Raw genomic sequence first — 15,274 nt, 5'->3', positions numbered from 1 at the left:
AAATTGCCACGAGGTGTGATCATGACTGCGATTGGTTGTTTGTCTCGAAGTTCCCTGCGATTGGCTGGTGACCAGTTCAGGGTGTTGCCCGTTGACAGCTGGGATAAGCTCCAGTGCTCCCTGTGACCCTCGTGAGCATAAGCGGCTAAGAAAATGGATGGATGGATGTTAACTTGTTTTTGTGGCCTAGAGGTGCCCTTAAATGATGGCCCAAAGACAAATTTTCTTTTTCAGACATATTTATGATTTAAATGCAAATACATAGAAATGTTTTTTTTCACCATCGCTTACATTTGCTTGAAATCTGTCATAATATAAACAAATATGAATAGAAACAGTGCTTTTCAATTTTACTTTCAATATATTTCGATTCAATTGTATGTCCACAGTAAACTTTCTGACTCTTTTGGGGGGGCATTTTGAAGCATTTTAACATGGCTGCCATTTGCTCGGGCTGCAGTAACACTCGTTTCCATTTAGTAGCATTTTTTTTTTTTAACACATAAAATGTGTTTCTGTTTTGCTGTTTAGTACATATGTTTGGATGGGGAAATACCGATGTGGAGGTTTTAATTTGTCGAATATTCTGTATTCTAAATAAATGTTCGTTATCTTTAATAATAAAATGACTTGAAATCCACTGGGTCACTGTTGGGATTTCGTTGCTCTTGAATTCTTTTTCACCCTGTTGACACATCTAACTATAAAAGTTAAGCATATTAAGAGCAGCTCTAAAATTAAAATCAAACCTCTGCATTATATCAACCAATCTATCTGGAACAATTTAGTTATATTTCATGAAGGATGGCCTCGGGCTGGAACTTTTCTCTGGTTCTGTTTCGTGCGCCGTGAAGCAACGAGGGAATGGACAACTCCGCGTTGGGAAACCTTGAATGAGTCAATTGTCCAGATACTTGATTCCCTCACAATGGAGGAAATTTGCAAAAAATAAAAATAAAATGGCTGTTCATCCTACAGTAATATTGTGAATGCTATATTTCTGTAAAAACCTCTAGAATTTTAGAAAGTCTATAAAATCTTGAAATTCGTAGTGTTGTTACATGAAGGCAAGATGACTGAAGCCTTGGCCCAACCCCACCCCACCCCCCTTTTCTAAGCTCTCCGACATCTCTAAATCATGCGTGAAATATAAAACTCGCAGATGCTGCCACTTTCCAACGTGGCAAACGTTGCGCGTTAACCAACTTGTTAACCTCTGTCAACATCGCGACAGGCTTCCTCCGCGGCCCGCCCCCGTTCGGATTCTCGACTGCCAGATGAGACCCGAGCGAACGCAGCAGTCGGCCGACTCCAGCGAACACACGAGAGACGTTTTCCCGCTCGGCGGTTACATTTTACTGACAACTTGGCAACGTCGGACATCGTTTGCAGATGTCGTGAAGGCCACAGATGAAAGGGGGATGTGGGATGCGCAAGGAAACAAGAACAAACCTTTTTAATTTAATTTTTAATTTAGGAACATTTGGAGAGCTGGTTTGCGATGTTATCAATCCATTTTGATTATTCTCAGAAAAATCACATGGATGTGCAAAAAAACAGCAAATTTGACAAACATTCATGTTATTGTGCTAAATCAGTTTATTGTCGAAATATTTACATAGTCAACAAAAGACCATACCAGAGGTCAGGGGTCACCAACATGGTGCCGGTAAGGATCACACGACTTGCTTGCAGCTCTGTTCTAAAAATAGCTCAGCAATGATGCGACATTGTGATTTCCAAGGAATGTCATTGAACACTATTTTTAAGAATTGTTGTGAGGAATCATTAACATGATCAGTGTCCGAACACAGATGATTTTTTTTTTTAAATAAAATAAATATGATGAACATACAGCTAAGTGGTAGTTTTAGCAAAAAATTGTATTTCAGAAGTGTGTATAAAACTAATAGAGCTTCACATTAAGCTGTACCCAAGAAGTCGCAGTAAGTTTTCAAAACTTTCGAGACGGCTGCTGGAGATAAAACTGAGATTTTTTTATGATTTTTTTTTTTTTTTTTTGGGTGGGGGGCAGTGTTTTTTTGATTGGTTCTTCCTGAATCCTGATAGTGGCCAGTTACGTATTTATTTATTTTAACAATTTGGGTTGATTTCTGGCGGCATGGTGGATCAGCTGTAAAGTTTTGGCCTCACAGTTCTGAGGATCCTGGTTCAATCCCAGCCCTCCCTGTGTGGAGTTGGCACATTCTCCCGTGCCTGCGTGGGTTTTCTCCGAGCACTCCGGTTTTATTCCACATCCCAAAAACATGCAACATTAATTGGACACTCTAAATTGTCCCTAGGTGTGAATGCGAGTGCGGCTACTTGTCTCTATGTGCGCTGCAATTGCAGGCATGAGGATTTCGGCAAGTATGGTAACCGATCTTTCGGTTCCGTTGATTTTTGTCCTGGGAAACGGTGGGAAACGATTTTTTGGTTGTCATTGATAATGCTCATGGGAACCGGTTTTTACATGTACTTAAGTATAAAGCCTTAGCAGGCATGAACATTTTGTCTTTTACGCTTAGCAACCGACATGTTTGACTAGCGTTTGAGTGACCCGGATATGAATAAGTCGACCTTGCGCATGCGTAGCGTAGAAGCGGAAACCGGTGCTGTTTGTAAACCGCATTGACAAAGCTGGGCGTTTTAATCATTAAAAATAAAGGCGTTCATGTAGGTTTGTTTTATACAGATTGTTGTATTTTGTTGAGAACTTGTTTTACATTCCACACATGGGTGAATTTTATTAAAAGTAAGCCCTGAGATCTGGGAAACGGACTTTCGGTTCCGTGTTTTCTCAGGCTGGGTAACGACACAGTAATGGAACGATCGTTTCCGTGAAATGCTCATGCCTGCAATTGGCTAGCAACCAGTTCAGGGTGTACCCCGCCTCTTGCCCGTTGACAGCTGGGATAGGCTCCAGCACTCCTGAGACCCTTGTGAGGATAAGGGGCTAAGAAAATGGAGGGATGGATGAATGGATTTCTTCCACTGGAGCAGACAGGCAGGCATGCGCGTAGATTCAAAGCATTATCGATTCCACAGCAAGCTGTGGAAGCCGTTTCAAAACCTTCAAAGGGGGGAATGGGATGGGAAATTGACTTTGTAATTGAGTGCACACAAATAGTTGATTTGTTAGTGTGCCCAGCCGATCATTCACTGTGAAATCTAACAAAGCGAATCTCTTCTCTGCCTAGTTCAGGAAAAAGTATCTGCGAGAGTTACATAACGGTGCGGCTGACCTTCGCCGCTCGTGACATGACCAGCTAAGTTCAGCTGGGCAAAGTTCCGAGCCATTTTCAAGTGACTCCGCTGTCTGAAACCGTCACATGGGAGTTGCATTACTTTCACAGTGAAAATGTCAACGCGGTGGGGGCCGGGCGGGGGGAACGTGCTACATGTTCTCAATTTAATCACTAAAAATGCATCGATTGTCTTGATGGACGCATGCATTTTTCCACTCTTAGCGCTGCTGTCTTAAATAGAAGCTTCTGTAGTCGCCATCATTTTAAGGAAAGCCAGACTCGCAATTGGCCGAGCTCGATACGGGCCGGGGTGTAATTGGTTACCCCTAAAAACACCCACAGTTCATCAAAACAGTGGTCTGCAAAATACGATTGCTATAATTCTAAATTTCGGGGTATTACCATGAAAATGTGTCACAGACGTGTTGTTCAAAAGGCTTGGAAATGGGAACTGGGCTTCTTTTCAGTCAGACCTGTTTCGAAATTTGAAGACTAATCGATGAAGGCAGTGACAAAGGAAGTATAAGCAGAAGAATATGATTTAAAAAAAAAAAAAAAAAAAAAAAACAACAACAACCCAAAAGCTTACTCGGGATCGCGCTGGAGTGATCACAACAATGAAGGGTATGCTGCACGCTGCTGCACCTCTGAAATGAATACAACCGCGACCTGAGTCTCCGGAGGCAGAGAGAGGGCGTTGCAGAAAGAAAAATGTTGAGCGCTGTTCACAAAAAATTATCTGGAAAAACACATTGAATTGACAACACATTCAATTCAGTTCCTCTTTTAAATTAGATCTGCTCACTCAAGGGAGCCAATCATATATTCAAAAATAATTACGGCACATTTGATTCTATTCTCTGTACATTGCTATAAAATTCTCTGAAATGCTAAAGGTTGTGACATTTTCATATTTTCATTTTGCCTTTTACTTTTTGGTCTACTCAGGAGAGCAAAAGGCGTCCTAGAGCGTAGAGAATAGGAAGTCTTTGCACTCCCGCTGACTCTTAGCGATAAACGAGATGGCTATCGATCCAGTCAACTGGAGAAGAACATTCAAGCCAAATGCCTTCCATGAGACTCGAGATATTCATCTCGCCGCAGCGCTCGCCCGGCGGCTCCTTCTTAGGTTAGCAGCGCCGAGGGTCCTTCTTGGGTCGCAGCAGTTGATTGATGGTTTTGACATTTTGACCCCGGTACCGCCGTCAATCTGCGTGGGTTACCCCTTTGCATTCGAGCGACGTGTACCTCCAAATATAATCAACCTCAGCAAAATATGACGTAAATCCAAATGATCCAGCATTTCGCCGCTGAGTTCGATAACAGGAGGCCGTCCTGGATTCGCCGTAAATCGTCATATCGGACGACTGCGTGCTTACAATTTTGCGGCAACAATTTGGGTTTTAGGCCTTGCGTGACTGTTTCGCCGTGCGCTAAGCAACGTCCTGGAAGGCAAGGTTCACCTCGGGGGGGCAAATAAACTCCTTGGATAGTTGGATAATGAAGTTGGAAATTATTTATGGCTGAAAGGATTAAAATCGTGAGGTCAATCTTTAAACCAGCATGACCGTCGAAAATTGACTGCAGAAGCAATAGCAGAAATATTTCGGTAGATTTTCTGAAATGTCTCACTGATTACTGCGATCGTATTTTAAAGCGAGCGCAGTCTTCCTGGAAATGAAAACAGAGTGTGGACGGCATGTGGGAGTTGCCCGTTTTCTCGAATGCAAGTCATCCAAGCTATCGTTGAGTTTCAACAAGCTCGTCATGCTCCCCCATTTCACACATCTCAACCTGGGAATGTTTCGGTCCCTCTCCACGGAAACCTGAAAGACAATATGTCGTAATCATTTGTGATAAAATATTCCTCCGCATTGAGAGGAGCCAGATGAGGTGGCTGGGGCATCTGATTTGGATCCCTCCTGGACGCCTCCCTGGTGAGGTGTTCCGTGCACGTCCCACCGGAAAGAGACCCCATGGACGACCCAGAACACGCTGGAGAGACCATGTCTCTCAACTGGCTTGGGAAGGCCTGGGGATCCCTCCGGAAGAGCTGGAAGAAGTGGCTGGGGAAAGGGAAGTCTGGGTATCCCCGCTGAAGCTACTTCCCCCCGCTACCCGACCTGGAAAAGCCGTAGATAATGAATGGATGAAAAAAAGAATAGCTGCTGATATTTATCAGTATGCTACTATCGTAAGGGCTGATGTACGTCAGCCATCTGGATTTTACGAGTTTGCTTTTCGAGTCAACTCGCAGTGCAATTCAGCTGCTCTTTGCCAAAGTTCCCATGTTTAGAGAAGCGCCTCTCATTCAGTCCGCCGTCCCCTGAGAACGATGACATTTGAAGGGAATTATGTTGCTACATTGATTGATTGCGTCTATTCTCTTTTTTGATTTTTATTGGTAAGCTGGTAACTCAATCTTTTAATGATGTCAGGGTCAACGGAAGAGTAACAGCTCACTTCATAAAATTCACTCCGGTTTGTGCTCCGTCGAGCATTTGGATGGGATTCTTCACAGCACGCGCTTGGCTTTCTGTACATTCGATGTTTACAAATTCCTTCCGCGAGTGTGTTTGGGGAGCTCCGAAGACAGGAAACGGTCCATTAGATAGTGGAAGTGGCTCAAGACTGGAAGCGGCGGGAAGGCATGGCTTCAAGCGAAACTCACTCGGGTGGAGGGGAGGGGGGGTGGTGCAAATAAAGCCTCCGTTTGTCCTGGCAAAACAGGCGGCGAAAGACTTGGAGGAAGATAAACCACAGGACCGCCATGACGAAGAAAAATAAAAAAAAACCTCAAAAGCGGCTCCCGTGTGAACATCACATCAGCGTGGGACATGTTTATTTATTCTGCCATTAAAAAAAAATACAAATGAAAAGAGCCAGCAAACAAAAAAATAAAGGATTTTGCTCTTTAGCAATTTCCATTCACGCTTTAGTTTATTACTGTAATTCTTGGCTGACAGAGCACACCTGGTTATAAGCCTCACCCAATACATTTGGAAAGGAAATAACATTTGGTACATACGTGGGCCGCAGCTGTGTAAAAGCCACGAGTGCCCACATTGAAACCCGCAATGAAACACGAGATATTTACAAAGAAAGGCGATACACAAAGTTTAACGCTAGCGCCACCGTGCTAATGCTAAAGCTAGCGCCGCCGCGCTAAGAGTGACAGTTAAAAAAAGCATACTGGTAAAAATCAACGAGACATTGCAGTAACACGCTAGCGCAGCGCTGACAGGGCCGGATCGGTAAAAGTCACTTCCTCTGCACATATATTCCACCAGTCTCAGTCTTAGCTTTTCCGCTCGAGTGCCCTCTTGCGGCCGTGAGGAAAAAAAATGCACAAATTAGCCACATCACCGCATAAGCCGCAGGATTGAAAGCGTGTGAAAAAAGCCGCGGCTCATAGACCGGAAATTACGATATTTAACATTGCGATGATAGATTCTAATTATGGTACCCTAAGGCTTGCATTCATACTCAAGTCACATTTCGAGTTCACAATTTTTACGTATTCATTTTCTTATCGGACAATTTTAAGAGATAATTTTTTCCCTCTTCTGTTCTATTCTTCACGCATATGAACAGGCACCGCAAATTTAATAGACTGGCTATTTGGGTATTAATAAACAATTTGGCCAATTTAATGAAGACAAGATATTTTGTAACTTTCTCATAACATTTATAGTCAAAAGCTATCTATTCACCAAGAGAACTTCCCGCCCAAAATCATTTTAATGCTTCAATTTAAGCATAGTATAAATAATTTTCTACTCAACTGTCCATTGTTGGAAATTTTACCCCTCATCTTGTGACTCACACACTTATTTCCATCTGAACGGAAACATATGTTGGGGTTTCCTGGGGTCTTTTCTGAGGGTTGTGCACAAAACCCTTAAATCACCCATGAATGTCCCACCACACACTCTCAGGAGAACAATGTCGGGCTATTTTGGGGGCTGTTCGAAATATTTCATTGCGAAAACCCACAGGCCTTTTATGTCTTAACCTCCGATTCATAATTAAGTGGGAAGCAAATGATGAAAGCCGCTTTAGTGTTCCTTTTTTTTTTTTTTTTACCATAATTAATATTGCCTTGTTCTCTGCTTTGCATGAATTCTCAAGGGCATTGTGACAGGAAATTACACCAGCGCCTTCTCAGCGCTAATTGTCCGATCAAGTCCCCCCCAAAAAAAAAAATTTTAAAAAGAAGCTCATCTTCCATCGTTTCAAAATTCAGAGTGAGAAACAACTCACGACAGGCGCATTATTTGATATCGCTCATTGTTAATAACATGATTAAAGGAAAAAAATGAGCAGAGGTGTTACTTCAGAAGTATAAAAGAAAAATAAATATTCCAAACTGACATGTACAACTTGACTGAAGTGGAAAGGGAATCTCATTTTCCCTTGTATTGCACACTTTATAATAATTTTTAGGAGAGTGTCTGATGATATTTTATTAACATAACCCTGTTATGTTTTGTTGGTCAGATGAGCAAAAGATGAAATTGCTGTTTTATTTTGATGCAATGCAAGGTTACTCTATCTTATTGTATTGATTTTTGGGAATTGCAGATGTTTTAACATTTATTTGAATCAGATCCTTCTGATATGATTTCATGTTGCGCTCCGGTCCCGGTGCTGCAACATTTTGTTTGGTGTTTTACAAACCCGTAGAGGCATGCATGTCTCAGTAACAACAACAACAAAAAAAAGATTCACTTAAATTAAATCTCACAGTTCATTTTTAACACAAAGGACTTATTGTAGAATTCACAATCAAATGATGGCCACGGGTGTTTTCAGAAAGTTCCAGGAATATATTTGAGGTTGGGGTGGGAATATGTCTGCATCACAATTCATTACGATTCTTGATTTATCATGAATGGGTGTCTTTTTTGTTATTTCTTTAAATACAGCATTTGTAACGGAACTGTCACCAGACCTCAGCAGTATTAAACGCAGGCGGGGGTCCGATTCTTCTTCGTCGACAGTACATTTTGTGGATGATGCCGTGCTCTTTTTCGGGCAGCATTGACACGGATAATTATCACATAAAACATAACCAAAAAATAACAACGTATAAGCCGCTACCGCTGACAAAATCACTCCTCATAATTTCATCCATCCATTTTCTTTGCTGCTTATCCTCATGAGGGTCGCAGGGAGCGCTGGAGCCTATCCCAGCTGTCAACAGGCAGGAGGCGGGGTGCACCCTGAACTGGTCGCCAGTCAATCGCAGGGCAGATCGAAACAAACAGCCACACTCACAATCACACCTAGGTGCAATTTAGAGTGTCCAATTAATGTTGCACTCACAATCACTCCTATGGGCAATTTAGAGTGTCCAATTTAATGTTGCATGTTTTCTTGGGATGTGGGAGGAAACCAAGAGTGCCCGGGAAAAAAACACGCAGGCACGGGGAAAACATGCAAACTCAACACAGGCGGGGCCGGAATCGAACTCTGGACCTCAGAACTGTCAGGCCAGCACTGTACAGCTGATCCACAGTCGTGCCTCCTCATTATTTAAAACGATTAATCACAGAAGCACCGAAATCGACAAGATACTTAACATATATGTCACGAACCTCCGGTCTGGGGCTAGACCCAAATGCAGGACTCCAAGACGAGGACATGATGTAAGGCATAGTTTTTATTCAAAGTTGGGGTCATACACGATGTAAGCAGTCCGAGAAGGCAGAGCTACAGAAACGCTTTATCTTAGATGAATGCATTATTGGTGGGCACAGTTTTTACACCATATGCCCTTCCTGATGCAACCCTTCTGCATTTAGCCAGGGAGAGAAACTTGCAGCACCTGGTATTCCCAGGCGATCTCCCATCCAAGTACTAACCAGGGCCAAAACCGCTTCGCTTCTGAGAGCCAACGAGATCGGGCATTCTCAGGGTAGCGTGGCCGTGAGCTCGGCAAGTTTGCATCGCTCCGCAAAAAAACAAGTTGAGCGTGAAAGGGCTTTTTGAGCAGTGCTTTGTCGGGAAGAGTCTCCGCTAGGATGAAGGGCAAAGTTTATAAAACACCGGTGAGGCCGGCCGTGATGTACGGAGTAGAGACGGCGGCACTGAAGAAACAACACGAAGGAGAACTGGAGGTACCAGAAATGAAGATGCTGAGGTTCTCGCAGGTTGGATAGGATTAGAAACGAGTTCATTAGGGGGACAGCCAAAGTTGGATGTTTTGGAGACAAGGTTAGAGAGAGCGGACTTCGATGGTTTGGACATGTCCAGAGGCGAGAGAGTGAGTATATTGGTAGAAGGATGGTAAGGATGGAGCTACTAGGGAAGAGAGAGAGAGGAAAACCAAAGAAAAGGTGGATGGATGTGGTGAGGGAGGACATGAGGACAGTGGGTGTTAGAGAAGAAGATGCACGAGATAGGCTTAGATGCAATGGGACAAGCCGAAAGGAAAAGAAGACAAGGCAATGTCAGTCAGCCATCTCTCGAGGGCCCCTGAAGCTCTGGGCCCGAGACAATTGCGACAAGGTTGCCTGCCCCCGAAAATTACAGGGAAGGGGCGATTTCCACTTCTTCCCATTAATTACGCCAAATCCTCTAGATTAGCAGACCTCGCTACTACCCAGCGTGTTTCGGCATAACATCGTAATACACTGATGGCACGCAAATCTAAATTCAGACTTGTCTGTAAACTAAAAAAAAAAAAAAACATTAAAACAAAAGGAGACAATTGTTTGAAAATCTGCATGGCCGCAAATGTCGTAATAATTGGTCTTCTCCGTCAAATAAGCACTGAAGAAAATGTGACCTGGCTCGTCTTTAGTCGAGCTTGTGATGGTCACGAGGTGTTTTTATCTGCGGTCCTTCCGGCCAGAAGCAGCGGGAAAGAAGGTCTCCTCATGATCTCGCTTTAGATCAAGACCGGGGAGGGCGGGCGTTTGGGAGCGTAGGGGTGCGCGGCGTCAACGTCCCAGACGCACTCAGGGAGAAGAACCAGAAGGTCCGGATCAATAACGAAAGCCAAAGTCAGGGGAGCTTGTTGTTGCGGCGCGCTGACAGTAATTGCCGTTATTACTCATTATTAGCACGCGTGATCTCATTGAATGAGTGAAAGCGGTGCAGTCGCAGGGCCGCAAAAAAAAAAAAAAAAGACCTGCTAAAGTAAAGATTGAGTGCCCGGAGTAATGGCAGCAGTCTTGTCAGTGCGGCAGATGAATGGGAGCGAGAACAGCAGGGACTTAATTCAGCATAAAAAGGTAAATAGTGTATCGGCGCAAAAATAGCACACACCAGGAAGGACTACCTCACATGGAAATTGTGAGCCGTTCAGAAACACTCGCGCACTGAGTTAGCCTCCAGCGACGCTACAGTATTGTATTGTATTGTATGGTAGCGCTCCCAGCATGCTTTGCGGCAGGATGCAAACAGGCTTTAAAGTGCCCTATTTCTTCAGTCATTGTTTTATTATTTGCTAGTTATACTATTCCGTTTGCTGCGGTGTGATCATTTTAGTTTCAATATGACGCCGAGATGGTTCGTGACGTGTTTACGAATGCCTTCCCTACGCCTGTCATTGTGTAAAGGAATGTAAACTTGTTCTTCTGCTTGCAAAAGTAAACGTGCAATTGTCGTGAGCGTGTTTTTTTTAGCTAGCATATCGTATACCGTGCCTGCGGCCAATACTTTGGTGCGCATTACGGTATTTGAATTTGTGGGGCGGAACGGTGTCTCAGCTTGTAAAGCGTTGGCCTCACAGTTCTGAGGACCCGGGTTCGATCCCGGCCCCGCCTGTGTTGAGTTTGCGTGTTCTCTAAAATTGCCCAAAGGTGTGATTGTGAGTGCAGCTGTTTGTCTCCATGTGTCCTTCGATTGGCTGGCAACCTCTTCAGGGTGTACCCCGCCTCCTGCCCGTTGACAGCTGGGATAGGCTCCAGCGGTCCCCGCGACCCTCGTGAGGATAAGCAGCAAAAAAAATGGATGGATAGATGGATGGATGGATGGAATTTGTGGTAGCCCAGGCCATTTTTTTTTTTGCAGAAAAACACTAAAATTCACTGTGCATTATTACTGTATTAATAAGTAATGCTGTCTTTAGAATTTGTTTGGGAAAGCAGATTATAGCGCATATGTGTCAAACTCAAGGCCCGGGGACCAGATCTGGCCCGCCACACGATTTTACATGGCCCGCGAAGCCAAATCTAGAGTGTCGAGTTCCACGATTCTTGTAAAAATCTGTACCAACATTTCAAATTGTTTTATATCATCAATGATAAAGTTGCGATATTACAAGGATTTTTGTCTGACCAAACGTGAATAGTTGAAAAACACATTACCCTTGATTTCTGATTCCAAAACGAGTTCATAAATTGATGATGTAAATGATTAAATATTCAATATTTTGTTCCGGCGGTACAGTGTAATCAGCTGGTATAGAGTTGTCCTCATAGTTCTGAGGACCTTGGTTCGATCCCGGCCCCGCCTGTGTGGAGTTTGCGTGTTCTCCCCGTGCCTGCGTGCTACTCCGGTTTCCTCCCAGATCCCAAAAATTAATTGGACACTCTAAATTGCCCCTAGGTGTGGATTGCTAGTGCGACTGTTTGTCTCTATGTGCCCTGCGATTGGCTGGCGACCAGTTCGGAGTGTACCCCGTCTTCTCCCCGTTGACAGCTGGAAAGGCTCCAGCACTCCCCGCGATCCTCGTGAGGATAAGCGGCAAAGAAAATGGATGGATGGATATTTTGTTTCACAGTCATGATGGACCTCTGAGGGAAACCAGAACAACAATGTGGCGTGGGAGAAAAATGAGTTTGACACCCCTGTTTTAACATATATAATATCATACACAGATGTTTTAAAATGGCATCAATAAGTGGCCAATTTCCGGGATTCGAGGGGGGAGGAATGTAACCCCCCGCGAATAATATAGCGAATAGTATAGCGAATAGTATACTATATTGTACACTCATGGGACACCAGCAAAAGATTCCAAACAAGCTCACTTTTTGTCACACATTAATTTCATCCCTATTGCCTCTGAATTTTCTTTCATGCTTCATTCTATTTTTCGATGAAATCGTTAAGACAATATCTTTATAAATTTCTCTCCATTTTCAGCAGATTTTCATCGACCCTCCACTGGCTTTCAAAGAGTTGTGGTACATGCAGATAAAATAATTAATATAGTTATTTCTTTGAAAAAAATGGAAGTGCTTCACAAATTCCTGCAGAGATGTACGATATGGCTAGGTTACAGTCAATCAACACCACCTGTTAATGAACGAAATCTCATTTGAAATTTAAGGCAGTTGTCATAAGTCACCATAAAGCTGTCGAACGAATAACGTGGAATACTGAAATTAATTAGCATTATTATAGAAAGAATAACGGTAAAGCACACGGGTTGTTCCGCATTAAGATGTCAAAGGGTATTGTTTACTTTGATTCCAGATCAGAAAAAAAGTGCCCTTTTTCTTTTATTTTTTTGGTTCTGTGGTTGAATATGAATATGATTAGATTCTGACGTTTTAGAAAAGATCACTGAGCTGGCTCGCACTTGTGGATGAAAATGTGAATTCGGTTTAAAGTAAAACAAAAACAGTTCTTTTCTTTTTTTCAAGTTTTTGAATCCGTCATATAAGTTTTTTTCACATTTATGACAGGGTGGGTGAAAAAAATCTGATGAGCCATCTTTTTGCCAATTTATGAGTTGCGCATAGAGCTGATCGCGTGCTGTGAACGTTGCAGTTCCTCCTTCCTCAGATAGCTCGAAAGTCCCAAAAATATTTTCCGACAACCGAATGGCAACATGATACACAAGTAGTCTGTTTTGTAGCTTGTGACCCGATGTTATGATAACACGAGTACACTGTGACTGTTGTCAAGTTTGACAAGACATTACAAACGATAAGATTATTTCGGATCGCAATACGTGTCTTCATTATTAATATTTGGATGACTACCCTTTGTGCGTTTATTTATTGTTTCTTTGTGTTTTCGAAAGCTTCTTCAGATTTATCTTCTATTTCCAGTGCAAACAATTACTCTTTTTTTATTAATTGACATTACTTTTCCTTTAAACTTGATTTTAAGACATTTTTGTATCTTCCTATTCCTTTAACTTTATGAACTTTATAACTGAATCCACGGGTCTTTAAATAAAACCCAGATATGTCCAATTCAAGAATTTTTTTTTTTTTTAATAAGTAAGGGAGTCTTAAATCATAATCGCATTTCACCACTATTGTTTATTTTTTCTCAGAACTGGAAAGACTAATGAAAAAAAATCATTATAGTTGGATGGATTTTGAACCACTGTAAGATTTGAACAAGTCACCCTAAAGTGCATGTCAATTGAAAAATTATAAAAACAAATAAAAAGGGTTTGGGCGCGTGCATTTTGACTGCATGCTACATTATTTCTTGACATTTGCCAGATATTTTGGATACAAACACTCGGAAATAATATTACCAAGTCAACAGCTTAAACTCATTAGTTCTTGTTTTAAAGCACAACATTATCTGTTTACAGTGAACTTTTTTTTTTTTTTTTTGTTCTTCAACAAATCTCCTCACTGGATTCAGAAATGATTTCTTTGGCTGAGTTGCACAGAAGCGGCTCAAATTTATGCAAATGAACTGAATGCCTTAATGGACAGAAAACTTGTTAAATAAAATTTGCATTAAAAAAAAATTGAACAAGGGGTGAAAATGCAAAAAAAAAAAAGGTTTGCATGAAAGCATTTTGACGAGCTAGATTTTATTGTGACATTTGCAAATTATTTTGGGTATAAACAGTCAGAACTAATATCACCAACTAAGCAGTTTAAATCTATTTTTCTTTTCTGTTTTGCCGTTCTAAAGCACGACATCATGTGTGTACCCTGAACTTTCGTCCTTCGACTTTTTCCCCCGACGGCTCGGCTGCCTCGTGCACACCTTCGCTCGAGATTCCTATCAATTTGATCGGCTGAGTAGTGTCATGTGGAAGGCGTTAAAATACACGAAATTGTCTGTACGCGTTCAACGTGATGAGAGGAAAAGCCGCGGAAAGCAGCACAAATTTAAATCTACATTTATTGTCGAATGCTGAAAATTTTGCACTGGTTAAATTCATTCAAATGAATCCCCCCCGACACTGCAGATTTTTAGTATACTCATCTTTAAGCATTTTTCTAAATTGCACTTATTTTTATTTTTGAGTGAAGCACGTGGCTTCCATTTTGACTCAAGTTTAGGTTACCTACAGTATAAAGGGCTGTAAATAATTACCGAGACTCACATGAAATTTCATGGTATTACTGAAACCAGATGCAGCAAGATGTTGTTTCTAACTGCATGGAACCCGCCTCTTCAATCAATCGGGGGGGGGGGGGGGGGGTCAACGGACTGTGGCGCAACGCTGTTTTGGAGCAGGGACCTGGAAAACCTCAAAGTACCTCTTTTGAGGCGCCCTCGTCTTCAGGTCAGACTGCGGTGGCAATTAAATCCACCTCGCGGTCGTGCGTATGCAATACTCGGCGTGTGTCAAGGCTGGTCTTTGTGCGAGCCGACTCATTTCGACCCAACAAGTCGTTTCTTTAAGCCGGGAGTCAAAGCTGTTTTTCATGCTGCTCGGGTGATGAATTGACGGGAGGAATCATTTGTAAGCGGCGCGTGCACCTCTACGATTAGTGTGCAAAGATGCACTTGATAAAATACACAAAACGAGCACACAGCCGCATAGCAGACTGAGGGACTCCGTGCACAAAGACGCGTCTTTTCCGCACGTCACATGCGCTCCGTCGGGAACCCAAACTCAACTTTAATGTCTCTGCAACTACTACCTCGAAAACATATTTGCAAGGGATGTGTCAGGGGTGTGTAATGGGTGCTAAACATCACTTTTGCCTTTTCGAGATCTGCAATTAAAAAAAAGAAAAAATTCTGACATCTTAAATTTCTTCGAGAAAACAAAGACATAGTTTGAGTCAGTTGCCAGTTATTTGTTTACTACTGTAATTTCCCGAGTATAATGCGCACCCCCAAAGTTGACCTAAAAAAAA

General features: G+C 42.5%; 1 protein-coding gene across 8 annotated transcripts in view; it reads left to right on the top strand.

Moving 5' to 3' along the window:
* Positions 1–15,274, top strand: part of LOC133499155 (AP2-associated protein kinase 1-like) — an 83,252-nt gene that overhangs the window by 26,623 nt on the left and 41,355 nt on the right. The window lies entirely within an intron of this gene.

This window comes from Syngnathoides biaculeatus, chromosome 4 (assembly GCF_019802595.1).
Source record: "Syngnathoides biaculeatus isolate LvHL_M chromosome 4, ASM1980259v1, whole genome shotgun sequence".
Classification (NCBI taxonomy): Eukaryota; Metazoa; Chordata; class Actinopteri; order Syngnathiformes; family Syngnathidae; genus Syngnathoides; species Syngnathoides biaculeatus.
The sequence above is the reverse complement of the archived record's forward strand: the minus strand, read 5'-3'. Positions and strand labels throughout refer to the sequence as shown.